Genomic DNA, 23,486 nt, shown 5'->3' with positions numbered 1-23,486 from the left:
TAAGTATGTAAAAAGTTATCTTATTGAAATGGTTTTAAACAATCTGTTGCTGTATATATTTAACAAAGTGCTGATGTACATTCCCCCTGTAAATGGAAACAATTATTCGCTCATTCCTTTGGCATGGGATAATTAACAAATCATTCCTCAAGTATGCCCAACAGACTTTCCTATTGCAAAAATACGCTTGTGTAGGCAACTATATTTGATTTCATTGGTGACTCAGGATGAGACCTTCTTAGGTACTTAACCGTTAAAATGATTTGATTACACCCGCATGTGCATTTGGATAACAAACTGACCAATTAAATAAGAAGTCGGTAAAACGAGGTTTACAAGAAACCTGGAAGGTGCTGGAAGGTTTATGAAGAACCTCTGTAAGCACGGCTGGTGAAAATACCATTAGTATTTTCAGTCTCATCCCTGTGGCATCTCTCAGTCTCGTCATTTCCGGTCACAACTTGTAGACGTGTTAACATGCTGCTTGTTGATAACCTTACTTTGCTACCTGCCAACTTTACGGTTTTTACTTTTTAATTACCGTTTATATTTTTCCCTCAACTTTTTCACCCCGGGCGCTTTATCTGGATGTAGTTCGTGAGGACCTCCACCAGCCGAAGCTAAGTAATATTAACATTATGCCTTCTAATTGCAGTCGCTGTACTCATACTATACAGGAGAACGATCACTTTATGGCGAGGATAGCTGTGCTGCAAGCCCAGCTTCAGACGCAATCGTTAGGCAAGGGGAATTTAAGTGTAGGAAAGGATGAAACAGCGTCTCTGCCACCAATAAGTACAGATAGAAGTATAGATCCCCTTGCACAGTCCCCGATGCCAGACAATTTTCTCATGGCTTCTGGAAGGAAATGTTGTAGAAATGCTCAACCGGTGTCACTCACTCAGCCGACAAACTTTTTTTTACCAGTTCTCCCCATTAAGCAACATGGCAGAGGCTGAGCCTTCTCTGGTCTCTCCTCCTCCGGTTACGGGGTCTGAGAAGCCGAAGCCTCCCACCATTAGCTCTGACAAATTGAAACCCTAGTCATTGACGACTCCATTGTATTACACTTAAACCGAATCATACACTGTTTACCAGGGGACAGGGCTACCGACATTAAGACTATTCTGAAGATGGTGCTAGCTAAAGCTAAAACTGGCGAGTATAGGGATATTGTTTTCCACGTCGCCTAACGATGTTAGGATGAAACAGTCAGATGTCATCAAGCGCAACATAGCTTCAGCGTGTAAATCAGCTAGAAAGATGTGTCGGCATCGAGTAATTGTCTCTGGTCTCCTCCCAGTTAGGGGGAGTGATGAACTCACAACTCAATCGCTGGTTGAAAACTGTTTTCTACCCCTACCAAAATGTAGAATTTGTAGATAATTTGCCCTCTTTCTGGGACTCACCCACAAACAGTACCAAGCCTGGCCTGCTGAGGAGTGACAGACTCCATCCTAGCTGGAGGGCTGTTAGCCAGCCTGCCAGTTTAGTGGAGTCTGCTACTAGCACAGTCAGTGTAGTCAGCTCAACTATCCCCATTGAGACTGTCTGCCTCGATCTAGGCTGGGCAAAACTTAACATGGCGGTGTTCTCCATAGCAATCTCACTGGAAAAAAGACCTCCATTCCTGTCATTATTGAAAGAGATTGTGATATCTCACATGTCAAAATAGGGGTATTTAATGTTAGATCCCTCACTTCCAAGGCAGTTATTGTCAATTAACTAATCACTGATCATAATCTTGATGTGATTGGCCTGACTGAAACATTTACTGTGTTAAATGACGCCTTCCCTCCTGGTTATCGGACTATACAGTGGGGAGAACAAGTATTTGATAACCTGCAAAATCGGCAGTGTTTCCTACTTACAAAGCATTCATGATAGCAAATTTCAATAGACAAAAATACTGCTGCATTTTTGTCTTTTGAGCTTCTAGTCATGAAATCTATGCAGCCTACTCAATCACTTTTTATTGCTACTGTTTGCAGGCCTCCTGGGCCATATACAGCATTCCTCACTGAGTTTTGTGAATTCCTATCGGACCTTGTAGTCATAGCAGATAATATTCTAATTTTTGGTGACTATTACTCACATGGAAAAGTCCACAGACCTACTCCAAAGGAATTTCGGAGCCATCATCGACTCAGTGGGTTTTGTCCAACATGTCTCCGGACCTACTCACTGCCAAAGTCATACTCTGGACCTAGTTGTCAACATCATTCTTTCACAGTGGCTGTGTGGTCTCAAATCTGGGATTAAGGGGCTCTTTTCCAAGTTAAAAATTATAAACATTCAACATTGGCCATGCTGTAGATGAAGCATGATTTGTACCGCGCTCAAAACAACTGTTAACTCGGAACTGCGAAAACTTGACTTCAATGAGTTCAAGACAACTGGGAAATCGGAAATAAACAAGCTCCAACTGGGAAAATAGGTTTTGAACAGTCATCCAACTAGGAATTGTAAATCCGGTCTCCAGTTGTTTTGAAAGCACCATAAATCCAGAGAATGCCAGACTTTGATGACAAAATTTGGACCGCCGCGCCACCTTCCTGTTAGAGTCCAAAAATGTATTGTATGCTGCTGGATAAATGTAATATGCCAGGGAGATACAGTTGAAGTCAGAAGTTTACATGCACTTAAGTTGTAGTCATTAAAATTATTTTCAACCACTCCACATTTCTTGTTAACAAATGTTACGAATCCCTTTTGGCCCAACAGTCTAGGGGGGGGATGGTAATGAGACCCGTAACATAACTCATGCAAATTATAATTGTGACAAAGTAAAAGTGTGAACGAAATAACCACGATAACTGAAATTATACCGTCAAACTCAGGGTTTATTGTAAAACACACGGTAATGGGGGGAGCAGGAAAAGGGGCTGAGCTGGACCCAAGGAAAGAAACAATAAGCATCCAAAACACCCCTAAGCTAGACTAGCCTATTTTAACAGCTAACTAACTAACCAAAAATACAGTGGGTGGTCCGCCCAGTTCTAACTAGTGTTTTTAACAAAGTCTACCTACGGGTAGTGTATGCCCATGGGCGACTTGTCTTGGTTTCCCCTTTTCCCACCAGCAATCAAACAAACACCATAACCAAAAACAATACTCACAGGAGAGGTTAAGACACAAAGAGAGAGTGAAACACAGAGATCTACATACATGGCATTTACAGAGAGATTGAGCTCTAGAGCAAACAACTGATGGGGTTTTTAAACCAAGGGAAAGGAACTGTGATAGGGTAGGAAACAGGAGGAGGTGTGTCTTCTGATTGATGATTGATTGTTGACTGATTGGGGAGTGATGATGTTCACCTGTGAGGGGAGAAGGAGAGAAAAGAAACACACACAGGATACACACAGGATACGTGTATCCGTAACACTCCCACCCTTAAAAGAGCAACCCTAGGGGGGGATTGCGACCACAGTATTAATGAATACTCACAACAACAACCTTGCAAAACATACAACAATTATTATACACGAGACAAAGCATCTGCCAACACATTATCTGAACCCTTTTTGTGACGGATCTCCAAATTATAATTTTGTACAATCAGCGCCCAACGCATAAGGCGCTGGTTCTGGTTGTACATTCGGTGGAGAAAAACTAAGGGGTTATGGTCAGTATACACAATCACTGGTAGGGCACTGGAACCAATGTATACTTCAAAGTATTGCAGAGCCAACAACAAAGCAAGAGCTTCTTGTTCTATTGTCGCATAGTTTGTTTGACATTTATTAAATTTACGTGAAAAATAACAAACGGGATGATCCACTCCACTCTTGTCCTGCTGCAGTAGAACAGCACCAGCACCTCTGGCACTAGCATCTACCTCAAGTTTGAACGGTTGTTCAAAATCTGGAGCAGCAAGTACAGGTGTACTACATAAGAGTGCTTTCGCTGATTCAAAAGCTCTCTTACAATCAGGGGACCACACAAATGATCTAGCCGGACTAAGCAAATCGGTCAATGGAGCAACAACCGCAGAGAAATTTTTACAGAAGCTACGGCAGTAGCCAACCATCCCTAAAAAGCGGCGTAGCTCTCGTCTGGTGGTAGGTGCAGGGAATGCAGTTATAGCTTGTCATCAACCTTTTGGTTAGCAATCAGCTGCTCACGAGTGACTGGTAACTGTATTGCATCAGCAATAAGTTCAACGTTCTTTGATTCTTTCCTGGGCTGTTTGTCAGAGGTGATCAGCTTCTCAGAGGTATCACACAATCCATCCTCTTGATCATCCTCTTTGAACAGAACAGTGTTTGACAAATCTATCACGTCACTCTCTTGTCGTGCCTGAGCACGAATGACAGCACAAGCGGGGAACACATGTGGATAACTCTGTGCCAACTCATTCGAGAGAGAGTGGTCACTTTTATCCAATACTTCCAATACGGGTACTACCTTTCCTCCGGCAATATCGTTACCCATTATAAAGGTCACACCTTTCACTGGCAACATAGGACGTACCCCCACTCTGAATATTCCACTGATTAACTCAGAGTGTACTTTCAAAGTGCAATGGCACTGGGACAAAACCCATTTCAATACCCTGCACTAACACACTGGAACCACAGTATGTATCGTCAGATAAGGGCAACACATCAGACAATATAAACGACTGCGCCGCACCAGTATCTCGAAGGATTTTAACCGGTCGCTGAGACGCTTCGTCATTCGTTAGGGACACAAACCCCTCGAAAATGAATGGTTCATAACTGCGGTCGGGGACTGAGACTTTAAACTGCAGTTACCCTGAGGCACCTGTTTTGTTGCAGACCTCACAACCGTACGAATTAGAGCAACACCTGTTGGCGGCTTGGCACGAAGAGGCATCCCTTGTTTGCGTTTTAGCAGGAAACAATCATTAATCATATGTCCCACTTTATGACAATAACTGATAACTGATTGGGGAGTGATGATGTTTACCTGTGAGGGGAGAAGGAGAGAAAAGAAACACACACAGGATACACACACAGGATACTTGTATCCGTAACAACAAACTATAGTTGTGGCAAGTCAGTTAGGACATCTACAAACTAATCAAACTGTTCAACCTACTTCTTGACTGTCCTTTTACCCTATAGAGGGAATGTTTGGCGTGACACCTTCCCCATTTTAGGTAACCAGAATACCACAGTATTCGGTCATTGTATTTCAAGCACAGGCCGAGTCACATCCCCACATCTGTTCTCAATGTATTAACATTCCCTCTACTCAGTTTTCCCACATTATAATGGACTTCTTCAGTGCTTTTGACACAAAGATGTGCCACTTGACAACAGATTCACCTCATTCTCATGAATGCCTCGAAGAGTTTGAGCCTACTTCCTTTCTCTGTGCCATTTGAATTACATTATCTTCAGCCACTCTAGTTGTGGATATAACACATACAATGGTACACCCTAGAGGGAACAAATGATGATGCACTAACTAACTTTCCAGGTAAACACATTGGTTGAATCAATTTTGTTTCCACGTCATTTCAATTAAATTGCGTTGCATTGATATCTGTGCCTAGTGGGTCGATTGACCAAAATGATTCATGATTATACATGGATAAACAACTGATTTATGTGACTATGACATCAGTCATGTATTCAATGACATGATGTTTGGGAGTTCAGTCTGATACAACCCAATTGTTTTGTAATTACTTTATTCAAGATGTTCTTCATCAGAGGAACTAAGGAAATACCTACACATGACGTTTAGAGTATGAGCTAATGCACTCTGGATAATGTTGGTACACATTTACCTGTCTGACACCATTGATGAGGCTTGAGAAAATCCGAGGTGAGGCTTCTGCCCATTCTCCTACACAGTGCGTTCTGGTTGGTGGCCCCATTACGGACAGTTGTCTGTCCCAATCTGGTACAATTGTTGTGGGGAAGTCAAGCTGGAGAAAATAGCCCCCTGTACACTCTTCCTTCACACACTGTCACTTAGCTATGTGCCCGTATGTAAGAAATACAAATCATGACAAGGAATAGTACAGAACTGTGTATACACGCATAGGACATTTGCCTAGATATCAGTTATTGTGATGTTTTTAGGTTTTGTAAAGAGAGCACAGTCAACCATTTGTAATCACTGCACCTCCACCACAGGTCAGTTCATGCCTGTGACTTTCTATTTACGGAATACAACTCAATCTTCACCTGTTAGTTGTATCTATCCACATGTATTAGCTTGAACTTCTGTCCCTGAACAAATTGAATCCACACGTGTCCACTTTGCCATCCTCCATTATTCTAAAGGACTTTATGGATTACCTGTTGCATAATCAACTGACTGAATCACTTTACCTCAAAACATGAATTGGGAAATTCACAAGAAAGCTGTTGCAAAAGTTGTCAAGAATATAAAGAAACAGTCATAAGAACTGGTGACAGTTACCCAACTCCAGTCCTCGATTACCCCCAAGAGAACACATTTTTGTTGTAGCTCCAGACAAGCACACATGATTCTACTTGTCAAATAATTATCAAGCCCTCAACCAGGTTTTTTTATCCCGAGCTACAACTAAAATGTGTGCTGTTGAGGGTACTTGTCACAGGAATCATCGTCTGAAGAATAGGAATCGGACCAAAGTGCAGCATGGTATGTGTTCATGCCTTTTTATTGTAACTGAACCCTATAACAAAATCACAAAGAGAAATAAACGAAACAGTCCTGTCAGGTGCAGAAAACACTAAACAGAAAATAACTACCCACAAAAACCATGTGGGAAAAAGCTACCTAAGTATGGTTCCCAATCAGAGACAACGATAGACAGCTGTCCCTGATTGAGGACCATACCCGGCCAAAACAAAGAAATACAAAGACATAGAAAAAAGGACATAGAATGCCCACCCAAATCACATCCTGACCAAACCAGAATAGAGACTTAAAAAGCTCTAAGGTCAGGGTGTGACAGTACTCGAGGACCAGAGTAGGGAAACACTGGCCTTGAAGGTGCTAAAAGTGCTTGTTGTTTTCCTCAAAGGTTGTCACCAGCTATGTTTCCATGAACTTGTCCAGTGATTTTTTTTTTGGGGGGGCATTTGAAAATGTGGCATAGAAATAGATGCAATAATTGCCTGCTACGGTACATTCCCATTAAACTGTCTTGTGTCGATAAAAACGCCTGGACGTAATAATGTCACACCAAAAAAAAAAACATAGTGTAGGATAAAAATGAAATGGTTTAATGTTTCTATTATCCATTTAGGCAAATTAATTGTGCATTAATAAATTGGCGACAATTTGGTTGTTGATCATTAATAGACAGCCATTTTCAGGTCTTGCCATAGCTTGTCAAGTCGATTTAAATCAAAACTGTAAGTAGGCCACTCAAGAACATTAAACGTTGTTGTGGTTAGCAACTCCAGTGTAAATTTGGCCTTGTGATTTAGATTATTGTCCAGCTCAAAGTTGAATTAGTCTCCCAGTGTCTGTTGGAAAGCAGACTGAACCAGGTTTTCTTGCAAGATTTTACCTGTGCTTAGCTGTATTCCATTTATTTTTATCCTAAAAAACGCCCTAGTCCTTGCCGATGACAAGCATCCCCATAACTTGATGCAGCCACCACCATGCTTGAAAATATTTTCTACATTGTAGAATAATAGTGAAGATGTCAAAACTATGAAATAAAGCATGGAATCATGTAGTAACCAAAACAGTGTTAAACAAATCAAAATATATTTTAGATTTTAGATTCTTCAAAGTAGCCACGCTTTGTCTTGATGACAGCTTTGTACACTCATGGTATTCTCTGGAGAAGCGTGCTGAGATCAATGGACAAGATAAATATTTTGTGTCCTTGCCTTTGGCAAAGCGGCATCAGCGCTCACCTAAAAAGCCCATAATAATGCCACTGTTTGAGAGAAATTGTCCTTGTTTATGGCCAGAATTATGTGAGATTTTATGTGCTGTTGGAGGTGTGTCTTGGTCAGTTTAGCCATAGGAGGACGGTTTTTTGATTGGCTGAGCTGAGGTGGTGCAAATTCACATTCAAAGTCAAATGCACATTATCAGCGAGAGTGATGGTGCTTTCAATACAAATGGGAACTCAGAAAAATACAAGGTCAAATCATGACATCAGTGATCTTCAGGTCGGAAAGTCGGACCTCTAGAAAGAGGCCCGAGATTCCGAGTTGGAATTCTGAGTTGGATGACCTAGTCGGACCTCGTTTATTTCCGAGTTCCCAGGAGTCTTGAACGCACTGCGTTGGAAGTAGGAGATTTCCCAGTTGATTTGAACGTGGCATGTGACCCCCTCTTACTCTCTGTCGGTCACCCCTGTCGAAACAGAAAAGCAGAAAGGTGATGCCATTAAAAAGGGCCCTTGAGGGCTACGCTGTTAAATGTGTGAAATTAACCTACTTATTTTCTAAAAGTTCTGGTCCTGCTGGTCCAAGTGCTGTGTCTGTGATAAATGACAGATCAGCTGCTGTGGTGCTGTTGAGGTAGGAAGTAAACAGAGAAAGACGCACTCACGCACACTGACACAGGTCATGTAGCATACCAGTGGCGTGTATTCATGGATGCCAATGGAAGCTGTATATTGTATGAAATGTATTTCATACCTACCACAGTAGGCTAATTAGGGAAGGGGGATTCGGGGAAACATTTAGACACTAGGCTACTTCCAATATAGCCTAACAAGATGTTAGATTTGCTTTAATAACACATAGCTAAGGCAATAGACATCTACTAGATATTTATACAGTGAGTTTTACTAAACACAAGTCATCATGTATTTCAATAAAGGTCAATTCAGGGATTTATGAGCTGCAGTAACAAGTGATTCTGGTGTTGGATTACAGTACATAGTCACTGCCACTGAAGGCTGGAAAGTCCCGCATATCTCCCGTTTATTTCATTCTCTGAAGGGCCTATTCACTTCTTGGCAGAAAGATACGGGAGCAGCATTGTCAAACGAAGCACAACACTGTAAATCTATCCGCATCCACATAAACTAGTCCCAGCATCATTCTTTGACCAACACAAAAGGTTGTATACTGAATTCAATAGAAGAAAACAGAGAGAGGGAGACTGCCAGTTCCTTAATGTAGCAATTGACTGTATTATACAGCACAGACAGGTCTCTTTCTCTTTCTTTCATTGAATTATATGTAGCCTAATATTGAAACATGGTTTCATGGTTTCCATGTGTTTGATGCCATTCCATTCACTCCGTTCCAGGCATTATTATGAGCTGTCTTCCCCTCAGCAGCCTCCACTGCATTCCAAAGTCTAATAACTTCACCATGCTCAAAGGGATATTCAGTGTCTGATTTTTTTGTTGTTGTACACATCTACCAATTGGTGCCCTTTGCAAGGCATGGGAAAACCTCCCTGGTCTTTGTGGTTGAATCTGTGCTTGAAATTCATTACTTGATTGAAGGACCTTACAGATAATTGTAAATGTGGGGTACAGAGATGGGGCAGTCATTACAAAATTATGTTAACCACTATTATTGAACTCCGAATGAGTCCATGCAACTTATTATGTGATTTGTTAAGCACATTGTTACTTATTTAGGCTTGCCATAACAACGCGGTTAAATACTTCATTTGTAAAAGATTCTAAAAACTACATTTCACTTTGACATTCTGGGATATTGGGCTTAGATCAAGGGACACAATTTCCTTTCCTCTACCTTATGATAGGTATGACAGTTATGACAGCTACCGTTTAGCTCAAATTCGGAACATTTATTTTAAAAAATTGTGGATTTGTTAATACAGAAGCCTCTTTGTACCATGACAACTCCATACACATGCCATAACGGTATTGACTGAACATGAACCCATTAGAAATCCAGCCTATTTAGGCCTGTCATCCATCAGTGTCCTGATACTGTAATACTCACTTATTAAATGCTAAATATATCCAGTCACGGAGCACAAATACTAAGTACATACTAAACACCACTAAAGTCAAGGTCATGTTGTTTGGTAGACAGGACCCTGCTTGATACTGCTCTACAGTATCCTTCTCTGCAGCACTTATCCAAACTACAGGCTACTTATCCAAATTGACAAAAGTTCATAAAAGCTTCTTTTTTGCTCATTTTTTAAAAAGATGATCATATTAGTCCTATGTAGTAATAATACCAATAACAGAATTACGACATATATTAACTTCAAGTGTATGATTTTTGAAATTGCATGACTAAGTACACATTTTGATTTTAAGTACATCATTTCACCAGTTGTTTATCTGAATGGTTGTGTCTAGTCTAAATGAGAGCACCTCATGCCAGCTCTTTCAAGCGCAATGTGTCAAGTTGACATATGGCAAGCATCCACAATGCCACAATTTCCCATCTGCTCAGCATGACTAGATGGAAGTTATCACATGGAGTTTCTCTAATCAGCATTTGGAGACAGGGCCAAGGAACTGACCCCCGCATAAACTCACGGTTTTATCAACACTTAGATAACCTTGATAAAAACTGGGAGTGAACTGCCAATCTAAGAATGTTATGGTTAGGATCATTCACAAGTGGAATGAGTTAGAAAACCCATTCCACTGACCTGACATCAGTTCATTCCGGTACATTAGAACCATTTACTGATGATACATCACACCCAGCTTTAAAGTTGTTGGGAACCTGCCTGAAAGAAGCACACCAATCTCTGCCAAGCGGTGTACCTCTCTTGGCATGAACAAGAGAACGACCTAGTACCAAGCTCTGGGGTACCGACATAGCTCCTGCCATATGACATGGAGAGGGGTCAATTTGTCATCTAGGGCAGCAAACCAGGAGAGTGAAGAGCCTAAGACAGGTGTACCCAAACTTTTGTGCTTTGTGAGGTTTCTGTTGATTTGCGACCGACCATAAGGGTTTGGTATTTTATTAGGATCCCCATTGCAAAAGATAGATGGTGCCGGAGGGGATGGCAGATGTTTTACGTGCCCCCAGACGATTTTGTTTTTTTGTTTGTTTTTTTGTATTGTTTGTAACTTATTTTTTTACTTATTTTGTACATAATTTTGCCGCTACCGTCTCTTATGACTGAAAATAACTTCTAGACATCAGGACTGCGATTACTCACCACAGATTAACAGAATCCTATTTTTCCTTTCACGACTCTGACGAGCCCGACACGAAAGATACACTGTTTCCTCCGGAACAGGCCCCGATCCCCGTGATCTGCGTGAAGAAGAGGCAGAGAAAGAGGGGGCGAAGGTCGGGCTGCCTTCTGAGAATTCGTAGGTAATCGAATAAACACCCACTTCCCTCCATTCTGCTAGTAAACTTGCAAACCGGAAGTTACGCGGAAGATTAAACTACCAACAGGACATCAAAAACTGTAACATCTTATGCTTCATGGAGTTGTGGCTAAACGACGACAACATCAACATACAGCTGGCTGGTTATACGATGTACCGGCAGGATAGAACAGCGGCGTCTGGTAAGACAAGTGGTGGCGGTCTATGTATTTTTGTAAACAACAGCTGGTGCACAATATTTTTAAAATATTTTTATTTATTTTTACCTTTATTTAACCAGGTAGGCTAGTTGAGAACAAGTTCTCATTTGCAACTGTGACCTGGCCAAGATAAAGCGTGTGTGTGACACAGAGTTTTCATCTGTATTCTTTGTAGCTGTTTATATACCAACACAGACTTGAGGCTGGCACTAAGAAAGCATTGAATGAGCTGTATTCCGCCATAAGCAAACAAGAAAACGCTGACTGAGGCAGTGTTCCTAGTAGCCGGGGACTTTAATGCAGGGAAACTTAAGTCAGTTTTACCAAATTTCTATCAGCATATTACATGTGCAAACAGAGGAAAAATAACTCTGGACCACCTATACTCTAAACACAGAGTCGCATACAAAGCTCTCTCTCGCTCTCCATTTGGCAAATCTGACCATAATTCTATCCTCCTGATTCCTGCTTACAGGCAGGAAGCACCAGTGACTAGAACGATAAAAAAGTGGTCAGAGGAAGCAGATGCTACGCTACAGGACTGTTTTGCTAGCACAGACTGGAATATGTTCGGGGACTCTTCCGATGGCATTGAGGAGTACACCACATCAGTCATTTGCTTCATCAATAAGTGCATTGATGATGTCGTCCCCACAGTGACTGTACGTACATACCCCAACTAGAAGCCATGGATTAAGGGCAGCATCCGCACTGAGCTAAAACCTAGAGCTGCCGCTTTCAAGGAGCGGGACTCTAACCCGGAAGCTTAGAAGAAATCCTGATAGGACCTCTGACGAACCATCAAACAGGCAAAGAGCCTTGTACTGACAAAGATCGAATCGTACTACACTGGCTCTGACGCTCGTCGGATGTGGCAGGGCTTGCAAACCATTACAGACTACAAAGGGCTGCCCAGTGAAACGAGCCTACCAGACGAGCAAAACTACTTTTATGCTCGCTTCGGGGCAAATAACACTGAAACATTCATGAAAGCACCAGCTGTTCCGGAAGACTGTGTGATCACGTTCTCCGCAGCCGATGTGAGTAAGACCTTTAAACAGGTCAACATTCACAAGGACACGGGGCCAGGTGGATTACCAGGACGTGTACTGTGAGCATGCACTGACCAACTGGCAAGTGTCTTCACTTACATTTTCAACCTCTCCCTGTCTGAGTCTGTAATATTTCAAGCAGACCACCATTGTCCCTGTGCCTTAACGGTAACCTGCCTTAACGACTACTGACCCATAGCACTCACGTCTGTAGCCATGAAGTGCATTGAAAAGCTGGTCATGACTCCAATCAACACCATCTTCCCAGAAACCCTAGACCCATTCCAATTTGCATACCGCCCCAACAGATCCACAGATGATGCAATCGCCGTTGCACTCCACACTGCCCTTTCCCACCTGGACAAAAGGAACACCTATGTGAGAATGTTATTCATTGACTACTGCTCAGCATTCAACACCATAGCACCCTCAAAGCTCATCAATAAGCTAAGGTCTCTGGGACGGAACACCTCCCTCTGCAACTGTATCCTGGGCTTCCTGACGGACCACCCCCAGGCGGTAAGGGTAGGTAACAACACATTCATCACCCTGATCCTCAACATAGGAGCCCCTCAGGGGTGCGTGCTCAGTCCCCTCCTGTACTCCCTGTCCACTCATGACTGCACGGCCAGGCACGACTCCAACACCATCATTAAATTTGCCGATGACGCAACAGTGGTAGGCCCGATCACCGACAACGATGAGACAGCCTATAGGGAGGAGGTCAGAGACCTGGCCATGTGGTGCTAGGACAACAACCTCTTCCTCAACGTAATCAAGACAAAGGAGATGATTGTGGACTACAGGAAAAGAAGGACCGAGCATGCCCCCATTCTCATCGACTGGGCTGCAGTGGAGCAGTTTGAACTGAGCTGTAGTCAATGAACAGCATTCTTATATAGGTATTCATCTTGTCCAGATGGGATAGGGCAGGGTGCAGTGTGATGGCGAGTGCATCGTCGGTGGACCTATTGGGGCGGTAGGCAAATTGGAGTGGGTCTAAGATAACAGGTAGGCTGGAGGTGATATGATCCTTGACTAGTCTCTCAAACCACTTCATGATGACAGAAGTGAGTTGTGGGGTGCTTTGCTGCAGGAGGGACTGGTTCACCTCACAAAATAGATGGCATCATAGGAATTAAAATGTGGATATATTGAAGCAACATCTCAAGACATCAAGCTTGGTCACAAATGGGTCTTCCAAATGGACAATGGCCCCAAGCATACTTCCAAAGTTGTAGCAAAATGGTATAAGGACAACAAAGTCAAGGTATTGGAGTGGCCATTACATTGTCCCGACCTCAATCCTAGAGAACATTTGTGGGCAGGATTTGTGAAAAACTGAGTTGAAATGTATTTGGCTAAGGTGTATGTAAACTTCCGACTTCAACTGTATCTTCACACACACTTATGTATACTGTATTGCTGTCACATTCCTGATCATTAGTGACTAGTTGACTTACACCAAATGAGATTTGGCAAGACGAAATATAACTTTCGGTTCAACATCCATCAGATCGGCCTCCCGGCTGGATGTTGAGACTCTGGGTTCGCGCCCAGGCTCTGTCGTAACAGGCCGCGACCGGGAGGTCCGTGGGGCGACGCACAATTGGCCTAGCGTTGTCCGAGTTAGGGAGGGCTTGGCCGGTAGGGATATCCTTGTCTCATCGCGCACCAGCGACTCCTGTGGCGGGCCGGGCGCAGTGCGCGCTAACCAAGGCTGCCAGGTGCCACGACCCATCTTCAATGCTCTTACTGAGGGAAGGAGGTTGTTGGCCAAGATCTCGCGATACAAGGCCCCACCCATCCTCCCCTCAATACGGTGCAGTCGTCCTGTCCCCTTTGCAGTAAAGCATCCCCAAAGAATGATGTTTCCACCTCCATGCTTCACGGTTGTGATGGTGTTCTTGGGGTTGTACTCATCCTTCTTCTTCCCCCAAACACGGTGAGTGGAGTTTAGACCAAAAAGCTCTATTTTTGTCTCATCACACTGCATGACCTTCTCCCATTCCTCCTCTGGATCATCCAGATGGTCATTGGCAAACTTCAGGCGGGCCTGGACATGCGCTGGCTTGAGCAGGGGGACCTTGCGTGCCCTGCAGGATTTTAATCCATAACGGCGTAGTGTGTTGTTAATGGTTTTCTTTGAGACTGTGGTCCCAGCACTCTTCAGGTCATTGACCAGGTCCTGTCGTGTAGTTCTGGGCTGATCCCTCACCTTCCTCATGATCATTGATGCCCCACGAGGGGAGATCTTGCATGGAGCCCCAGACCGAGGGTGATTGACCGTCATCTTGAACTTCTTCCATTTTCTAATAATTGCGCCAACAGTTGTTGCCTTCTCACCAAGCTGCTTGCCCATTGTCCTGTAGCCCATCCCAGCCTTGTGCAGGTCTACAATTGTACCCCTGATGTCCTTACACAGCTCTCTGGTCTTGGCCATTGTGGAGAGGTTGGAATCTGTTTGAATGAGTGTGTGGACAGGTGTCTTTTATACAGGTAACGAGTTCAAACAGGTGCAGTTAATACAGGTAATGAGTGGAGAACAGGAGGGATTCTTAAAGAAAAACTAACATGTCTGTGAGAGCCGGAATTCTTACTGGTTGGTAGGTGATCAAATACTTATGTCATGTAATAAAATGAAAATGAATTACATAATCATACAATGTGATTTTCTGGATTTTTGTTTTAGATTCCGTCTCTCACAGTTGAAGTGTACCTATGATAAAAATTACAGACCTCTACATGCTTTGTAAGTAGGAAACACTGCCGATTTTTGCAGGTTATCAAATACTTGTTCTCCCCACTGTACACAATCCATGTCTCAATTGTCTCAAGGCTTAAAAATCCTTCTTTAACATGTCTCCTCCCCTTCATCTACACTGATTGAAGTGGATTTAACAAGTGACATCAATAAGGGATCATAGCTTTCACCTGGATTCACCTGTCAGTCTGTCATGGAAAGAGGTTCTTAATGTTTTGTACACTCACTGTATATACATATATTATACAAAACATTTCCATCATAATTATCAAATGCCTTTATCAATATAGGTATATTTCAAAAGATCATTCATTTCAAGGCTTTCTGTGAATGGCAGCAGTTGGGCGAGTCTTTATTCTTAGAAGTTCCGGAATAGGTGTTACGGTGATAGAAATCCAGTCCTGTGATCCACTCTATATCTCTGACACGTGATTGGTGGAATCACAGGTGGTGTTCAACCCGTAGAGATGCCGTGTCACCATTCTATGGAAGAATAAGAATAGATCAGTGACACAGACCCTAATTATGACTACAGAGGTGTTGACGCAACAAGACTGAGGTACAGACAAAAACAATACCAGTACAGACTAAACAAATTATGAACCAGGGGATTTCCACCAAAATATCATGATAGTTGACAGGTATTAGGAAAGGGTCATGCCAAAATGTGACTCTGTCTTCAAAACACATGAAAGTATAGATGTTTTCTCAACTATATAACACTTTTTTAGCTAACGTTAGCGTAGCTACCTCATTACAATTTAGTTAGTTCGTCGTAGTTCATACAAGTGTATTGTGTATTTTCTAGATATGCTGCAGAGATGTTTGTCCTTCTGGAAGGTTCTCCCATCTCCACAGAGGAATTCTGGAGCTCTGTCAGAGTGACCATTGGGTTTTTGGTCACCTCCTAGACCAAGGCTCTTCTCCTCCGATTGTTCAGTTTGGCTGGGCAGCCAGCTCTAGGAAGAGCCTTGGTGGTTCCAAACTTCTTCTATTTAAGAATGATGGAGGCCACTGTGTTCTTCAGGACCTCAATGCGTCATAAATGTTTTGGTACCCTTTCCCAGATCTGTGCCTCGACACAATCATGTCTTGGAGCTCTACGGACAATTCCTTCGACCTCATGGTTTGGTTTTTGCTCTGACATGCACTGTCAACTGTGGGACCTTATATAGACGGGTGTGTGCCTTTCTAAATCAATGTCCAATCAATTGAATTTACCACAAGTGGACTGCAATCAAGATGTTGAAGCATCTCAAAGATGATCAATGGAAACAGGATGCACCTGAGCACAACTTCGAGTCTCATAGCAAAGGGTCTGAATACTTATATAAATAAGGCTGTAACGTAACAAAATGTGGAAAAGGGGAAGGGGATCTGAATACTTTCCGAATGTACAATATACAAAGACGAGCTAAATTAAGAATGCAGTGAGTGTCCTAGAGAGAAAAAAATGTTTAAAAGGAAGCAAGAGGGAGTTGTCTCGGACTGAAGTGTGTACGCACTCTTAAACTCAGGATACATGGGTACAACATTGCTCATCAACAGAGCGCAATGAGATCTGAAATAACACAAACAATGGCGTTTATCCGTAAGACTATATTCCTCATTATTTCGACAGTTGGGATGCCTGGAAGAAGTAGATTGTTATTTTAGTGAGGGGGTTAGACTAGAAAAGCAAGTTTCTTTTTGACCTACATTATATTATTAGTCATTCGTGAATTCCTCGTGTCCTCTCTCCACATCCTTTTAAAAATATCCAAGGAGAGCATTGGAGTAGACAAGAGGAACCTCGGATCTTCCTAAATGTGTTTTGATAAGGATGGCCCGTGTACTTTGTATGTGTCAAATTACATTCTACCCTTACTTTATAGAGCGACTGTCCCCAAAAAGCAGCTAATCCCTTTGAAACCGGCCGATGTGGCGTCGATATAAGTCTGAAACATTTATTCTAGTGTCACAATTGACCACAAAGTGTAAATAGGATAACGTTGGTCATAAAGTCAGTCTCGTCTAAAACTAAGTTTGGAACCTCAGTAAATCAAGGTTGGGTTTGGATTACAATCATGTCAACAAATCAGGCTCCGTTTTGACAAACTCCACGTGAAAATCGTTCTTTCGACCTCTTTGCTTCCCTTCATTGAATGGAACTTCATCGCCCCCAATGCTTTCAAAGAAGGATCATGGCCCTATATGGATTGACCATGCCCCCTGAGCCAAAATTCGGCTGTTTGCATGCACTGTCAAAGGACCCTGGTATGTGATCATTAGCTGACAAACTGAATTAGGGGTACTTGTCTGGGGCTACAATTAAAATGTGTACTGTTGAGGGTACTTGAGGACCGGAGTTAGGAACCATTGGTCTAGGGCAAAACTAAATAATAGATGCAGATATGGTGGCAGCTAATTTATGTCTGACTAATACAGTGAACTATGAGCAACAAAATGTAACGGCGTCATCGGCCTAGATCTAATCCAATCTGGAGCCACAGTCAGTCTTCATCTGTAAAACATATAATTAGGGGTTTCCACTAGTTGTTTTCCACAGCCACAAAGTCATAATTGGTTATACACTGCTCCAAAAAATAAAGGGAACACTAAAATAACACATCCTAGATCTGAATGAATGTTCTTATTAAATACTTTTCTCTTTACATAGTTGAATGTGCTGACAACAAAATCACACAAATGATCAATGGAAATCAAATTTATCAACCCATGGAGATCTGGGTTTGAAGTCACACTCCAAATGAAAGTGGAAAACCACACTACAGGCTGATCCAACTTTGATGTAATGTCCTTAAAACAAGTCAAAATGAGGCTCAGTAGTGTGTGTGGCCTCCACGTGCCTGTATGACCTCCCTACAACGCCTGGGCATGCTCCTGATGAGGTGGCGGATGGTCCCCTGAGGGATCTCCTCCCAGACCTGGACTAAAGCATCCGCCAACTCCTGGACAGTCTGTGGTGCAACGTGGCGTTGGTGGATGGAGCGAGACATGATGTGCCAGTCCATAGCATCAATGCCTTCCTCTTGCAGGAACTGCTGACACACTCCAGCCACATGAGGTCTAGCATCGTCTTGCATTAGGAGGAACCCAGGGCCAACCGCACCAGCATATGGTCTCACAAGGGGTCTGAGGATCTCACCTTGGTACCTAATGGCAGTCAGGCTACCTCTGGCGAGCACATGGAGGGCTGTGCGGCCCCCTAAAGAAATGACACCCCACACCATGACTGACCCACCGCCAACCCGGTCATGCTGGAGGATGTTGCAGGCAGCAGAACGTTCTCCACGGCGTCTTCAGACTCTGTCACATGTGCTCAGTGTGAACCTGCTTTAATCTGTGAAGAGCACAGGGCGCCAGTGGTGAATTTGCCTACCTTGGTGTTCTCTGGCAAATGCCTAACATCCTGCACGGTTTTGGGCTGTAAGCACAACCCCCACCTGTGGACGTCGGGCCCTCATACCACCCTCATGGAGTCTGTTTCTGACCGTTTGAACAGACACATGCACATTTGTGGCCTGCTGGAGGTCATTTTGCAGGGCTCCTCTTGCACAAAGGCGGAGGTAGCGGTCCTGCTGCTGGGTTGTTGTCTCCCTACGGCCTCCTCCACGTCTCCTGATGTACTGGCCTGTCTCCTGGTAGCGCCTCCATGCTCTGGACACTACGCTGACAGACACAGCAGACCTTCTTGCCACAGCTCGCATTGATGTGCCATCCTGAATGAGCTGCAGTACCTGAGCCACTTGTGTGGGTTGTAGACTCCGTCTCATGCTACCACTAGAGTGAAAGCACCGCCAGCATTCAAAAGTGACCAAAACATCAGCCAGGAAGCATAGGAACTGAGAAGTGGTCTGTGGTCACCACCTGCAGAACCACTCCTTTATTGGGGGTGTCTTGCTTATTGCCTATAATATCCACCTGTTTTCTATTCCATTTGCACAACAGCATGTGAAATTTATTGTCAATCAGTGTTGCTTCCTATGTGGACAGTTTGATTTCACAGAAGTGTGATTGACTTGGAGTTACATTGTGTTGTTTAAGTGTTCCCTTTATTTTTTTGAGCAGTGTATTATGAAAATGTATGAAAACAAAAACTTATGAAAACAAACATGTACTTAATATAGGTGTTAGGCATAAGGTTAGCAGTGTGGTTAAGGCAAGGGTTAGGGTTATGTTTATAATCCCATTTTAAGTAGGGAAATTGTAGAAATCGGCAGCCTTTGTGACTTTGTTTCTGTGGTAACTAGTGACGACCTAGAATTAGCTTGACTCAAGTTACTACCTGAATGACATAGAGGTCTTCATCGACAACGGTAATGTGTGTAATGTGAAAAGTTGTATAAAAAATATCATGGTTTGATAAACTAGTAGGTTAATTACCCAGACAAGCAGATACAAGTGGTAGTCATTTTGGTTGTGAAGTGCATTATCAAAAAGCTTTGTCCTTTTTATAATAAAATTGTATCACCCTGTCACAGCCTCAGCCAACACCACCTGATGAGGAAGTACATTGTTTATGAGGATTGCCTGCTGCAGTTGTTTGAGAGATGTCCAGTTTGAAGCTAAACATGCAACATAGAGAAGACCAGCAAGGGGACCCTTAGCATCAAGCAGACATGCCTCGCTGTGAGAATTTCTTTAAATGGAACAGGGAGGACACTTGAATCAGGTTGGTGACATTTGACCTGGTCTAAGGTCAAAACAGTTTTGAGTTTTGTCCCAATTCACCTTCATAACCAGGCTGGTGGAACTAGCCTGATCACTACATTTACCATTCTATTTCACTTCACATTTCGTGAAATATAAAGGTGAATGCAGTGATCATGCTGGTTCCACCATACTATTCATAACCACATAAGGTAATCTGTGCTCTGTGTGTGATCGACCAGTATCTTTGATGAGGGGCCAGGAGCTGATCTATGCTGCCGTGCCCATCAAAGGCGCACAGGCTAAAACCTCACCCCCAGCCTCACCTCTTGCCTGCACACCAACGGTCGTCGATGGGGAGACCAGAATAAAGTAAGTTTAGTCTCACCTGTTCAAACTTCAACATATATGTTTCTTTGTCAGATACTGTTTAACCTATTTTAACTACCATTGGTAATAGAACAGTGGAACAGTGACTGTGTATGTGTTCATAGATGCATCTATGGAGCCGGCACTTGAAGACTTGCAAGAAGATGTGATGGAGTCCTGAACGACAGACAGGCTTTATACTGATGTCTCTAAATGGAGAGAGACCTGCCACTCGGCATTAACATTTTACTAGACACAACTTTTACTTGTAAAGTGTTTCTTTATTATTGAATGGTATCAGTCAATATTGGGAGGGAGAAACCCTGTGTATTATGCACCAGGATCCGGGAATTGCTGTTGTATACAAGACACCACACCGGAAGGTATGACCACGCTGACATTTTTGCCAAGGTAACCCCATTACCACCAGAAACCTCTGGCATCTCACCATACAGCTACCTCTAGTTATTGAACTCAACCTGCGGGAGGTTTTTGTTGTAATTGAGTGGGGGGAAACAGCTGTGAGAGACTTCAATCAAAGTTGATTTCTGAGAGGTGTTGTTTACTCATCGTAGCTCATGTAAAGAATAGATCATGTAAACACTTGTGGGTGCACAAATATCATGACATTCACATAAAGTTAGACCTTCTAACCGAGAGTTCAAATGAATGTGTCTTGATTTGTAATAATGATGGCCTTTAGATGAAATGACATGGAACTCTTACAGGTTTGTCCACAGTGAATGAGTTCCACACTGGCATGAGGGATCTCTTGCTATTGCATTGACAAAGACTGGATGATACAGTAGGCAGTAGTCATTGCTGGGTTACAGCATTTTTGGTCTCCCCAACAATGTGTGCTTCTCCTCAACAGCGGTCACTGAAAGTGAGTTGACAGACAGATGACACCATTTTACTTTTTCAGATTTTTGTGGTGTTAAAGCATGAATTTAAAATGGATTGAATTAAGATGTTTTGGTCACTGGCCTACACACAGTATACCATAATGTCAAAGTGGAATTATGTTTTTAGAAATGTAATAAAAATAAAAGCTGAAATGTCTTGATTCAAGTATTCAAACCCTTTGTTATGGAAAGCCTAAAAAAGTTCAGGAGTAAAAATGTGCTTAACAAGTCACATAATAAATTGCATGCAATAAGTGTTTAACATGATTTTTGAATTACATTAATTCACCTTTCATCAGGACAACAACCTAAAACTCAAGGCCAAATCTACACTGGAGTTGCTTCCCAAGAAGACAGTGGATGTTCCCGAGTGTCCAAGTTAGTTTTAAATCTACTTAAAAATCTATGGCATGACCTGAAAATGGTTGTCTAGCAATGATCAACAACCAATTTGACCGAGCTTGAATAAAAAAAGAATGATCCAGGTGTGGAAAGCTCTTAGAGATGTACACAGAAAGACACAGCTGTAATTGCTGCCAAAGGTGTGAAAACTTATGTAAATGAGAAATTTCTGTATTTCCTTTTCAATAAAATTGCAAAAAATATATAAAACATGTTTTCACTTTATCATTGAGTGTTGATGGGTCTTTCTGTAAATTTGTTAATTTTCAATTTTTTAAAATATTATATGGAAAGAATTTCTTACCATAATCTTCATTCAGTGGGAGAGGATGAGACGGGAAAGAGAACATCTGCCTAAAATAATTAGCTTCCTCTTTTAAAATATCATTCGGAGAATCATAGATGACTCCGTCTTCAGTAATGAGTTTCTGCAAATTCTTTTTGTTAGCGTTCCTGTATTGGAGATTCAGGAAGAATTTTGTGAATTTTTCTGCATATTCCATCCAATTTGCTTTATTTTTGTAATAGATTACATTAGATCGTTCTTGAATAAGTTCCTCAAGTTCTTTTTGTTTTTCCTCCAACTTATTTTGTATCTCTGTAGTATTGTTTTTATTGCTATCTATCTGTACTATTAGTTCATGGATTTCCCTTGTTAGTCTTGTCTCTTTAGCCAGAAACTGCTTTTTTATTATTGATGAATATTGAATTGAATGACACCTGAAGGTACATTTAAAGGTATCCCAAACAATAAGGGGATTTGCTGAACCTATATTATACTGGAAAGATTCAGTTATAAATGATTTTGTCTTAGTTAAATAAGTTGTCCTCCAGTAAACTTTGATTAAATGTCCAATATGTGAATGCCAATTCGATGATGATCCAATGGCATTCTGTCTCCTATTAAAACGTTTTTGAACCTTTGATGCAAGAGAGAAAGAGACAAGGAAGTAGTCAAGACGACTAGCTTGATTAAGTCTCCATGTATATCTCACTAGGTCAGGGTTTTTTAGTATCCAAATATCCACTATTTCTAATGTTTCCATAATATTTGGGATTTCCTTAAGGGCACAGTGATGATAGTTTGTAGAGTGATTACCTTTACGGTCCATTGAGGTACTTAACACTGTGTTTTAGTCTCCTACCATAATGATTAGATAATTTGTTGCCTGTAAGTTCAATAAATTGGCATAATGTTTTCAAATAATTATGGATCATCCTGATTTGGACCATATAGAATAATGAGCCAAATTTCTTTTTTGTCCACTTTCGTATTCAAAAGTATCCACCTTCCTTGCGAATCATTCCTGACTATTTGCACATTCAGATCAACATTTTTGTTAATATCATCACACCCGTTGAGTTCCTTTGTCCATGACAGAAAATTGGCAACCATTCTGATACACACAGGAAACTGTTTAGTGTGTGAAACCCAGCAGTATTGCAGTTCTTGACACCCTCAAACCAATGCGCCTGACACCTACTACCATAACCCGTTCAAAGGCACTTATATAATTATTTTGTCTTGCCCATTCACATACACAATCCATGTTTCAATTGTCTCAAGGCTTAAAAATCATTCTTAAACCTGTCTCCTCCCCTTCAACGACACTGATTGAAGTGGATTTAACAGGTGACATCAATAAGGGATCATGGCATTCACATATTATGAGGTTTCTGTGTTATGCACTATAGCCCATTACCATATATACGATTGAATATTATCTGCTGTTGGCTTGTGTGGATGTATGTATGTGTTATGCAACATAGCTGAATTGAAACATTGTTAAAAGTGTCAGGGCCAGGGGACTTTCTCATGGTGGAAAAATACAGAAGACAGGGCACATTCAGAGCGTGGGGTTGCAGAACAAGCGGTCTTTTGTTAGATAACAGGAGCCAGGTGCGAGA

At 42.1% G+C, this 23,486-nt stretch overlaps 1 long non-coding RNA gene across 3 annotated transcripts; it reads left to right on the top strand.

The window, feature by feature from the left end:
• The first annotated feature begins 451 nt into the window (after positions 1 to 451).
• On the top strand, positions 452 to 22,164 carry LOC112233335. Of its 3 annotated transcripts, none has more exons than XR_002950754.2 (4): positions 452 to 624; positions 19,734 to 19,924; positions 20,145 to 20,274; positions 20,397 to 21,337. It is a non-coding gene; the product is annotated as an uncharacterized LOC112233335 (long non-coding RNA). The 3 variants fall into 3 exon arrangements; XR_006080521.1 differs by lacking the exon at positions 452 to 624 and adding an exon at positions 21,476 to 22,164 and having other exon boundaries at positions 19,307 to 19,924; positions 20,397 to 21,157; XR_002950753.2 differs by lacking the exon at positions 452 to 624 and having other exon boundaries at positions 19,307 to 19,924.
• The last annotated feature ends 1,322 nt before the right edge of the window (positions 22,165 to 23,486 follow it).

Source organism: Oncorhynchus tshawytscha, linkage group LG31, assembly GCF_018296145.1.
Source record: "Oncorhynchus tshawytscha isolate Ot180627B linkage group LG31, Otsh_v2.0, whole genome shotgun sequence".
In the NCBI taxonomy this organism is placed as follows: Eukaryota; Metazoa; Chordata; class Actinopteri; order Salmoniformes; family Salmonidae; genus Oncorhynchus; species Oncorhynchus tshawytscha.
Note: the sequence above shows the minus strand (reverse complement) of the source record. Positions and strands in the feature narration are given on the sequence as shown.